This window comes from Sinocyclocheilus grahami, unplaced genomic scaffold (assembly GCF_001515645.1).
Source record: "Sinocyclocheilus grahami isolate Dianchi unplaced genomic scaffold, SAMN03320097.WGS_v1.1 scaffold1594.1, whole genome shotgun sequence".
In the NCBI taxonomy this organism is placed as follows: domain Eukaryota; kingdom Metazoa; phylum Chordata; class Actinopteri; order Cypriniformes; family Cyprinidae; genus Sinocyclocheilus; species Sinocyclocheilus grahami.
The window spans coordinates 27,224-28,236 of record NW_015506773.1 but is presented as its reverse complement, the minus strand read 5'-3'; positions in this window follow the sequence as shown (position 1 = coordinate 28,236).

Here is a 1,013-nt window from a genome sequence, read left to right as displayed (position 1 = left end):
TGTGTGTGTGAGAGAGAGAGAGAGTGTGTGTGTGTGTGTGTGTGTGTGTGTGAGAGAGAGAGAGAGCTAAACTTGTTTTTTACATCTACACATTGTACAGTTTTCTTTTCTTCTTTTTCCTTAAGACAATATCTGAACTATTTTCTTATTTCTTATTTATAAAAAAATATATATCCATTTAGGCTAATTATCTACTGAATGATTTACAGATGTTCAAATGCTTTTAATATTTGGGCAATACTAAACTCCAGTTATCAAAACATCTGAGCAGTAAAAGAGGTCAAATATAGAATGTGTAAGAGAAGACAGAAGCAGATGAAGATGTGATCTGAATCCCTCAATCTACAGATTCATGTTGAATAAAACTACAGCACTCATGCTTTTGATAAACGTGTGTATTAGCGAGAATGCATTATATCTGCGACTTTGAATGTGAGAATACTGGAGCTTTTCACTCACAAAAGCAAACAATAGAATTAAACTGAATTATAATAAACTGGGAAGATCACAAAGTATTTTAGTAACTTAAAGTCAGGAATCAAATGATAATACCACAGCATTGATATGAATGATGATACATTCACACTGAAGGCCACACTATGTGCAAACATCTGCTACTTTTAAACATGAATAATAATAATAATAATATAGCACTAGCACTCTGCTATCTACTTGTTTTCTTTCATTTTTGTATTTTTTTTAAACGCCCTTACTACATGTACTGTATGCATTAGACTAACCTGAAAAACTTCAGATCAAATCATCTGCTAAACGATTAAATGTAAATGTAATTATTGTTGTTGGTAATGGTGTTTATTACTATTATTATTATAGGTGTACTTACAGAAAGAAAGAAAGAGAAAGAAAAGACTAACACCTTGCATCTGTATTATATGATCTTGGCCTCAATAAAGCACTATGCTGGGTGTGTCTGGTGTCATATGGTGAAGGAAACACACACACACACACACACACACACACACTCACTCTCTCTCTCACACACACACACACAC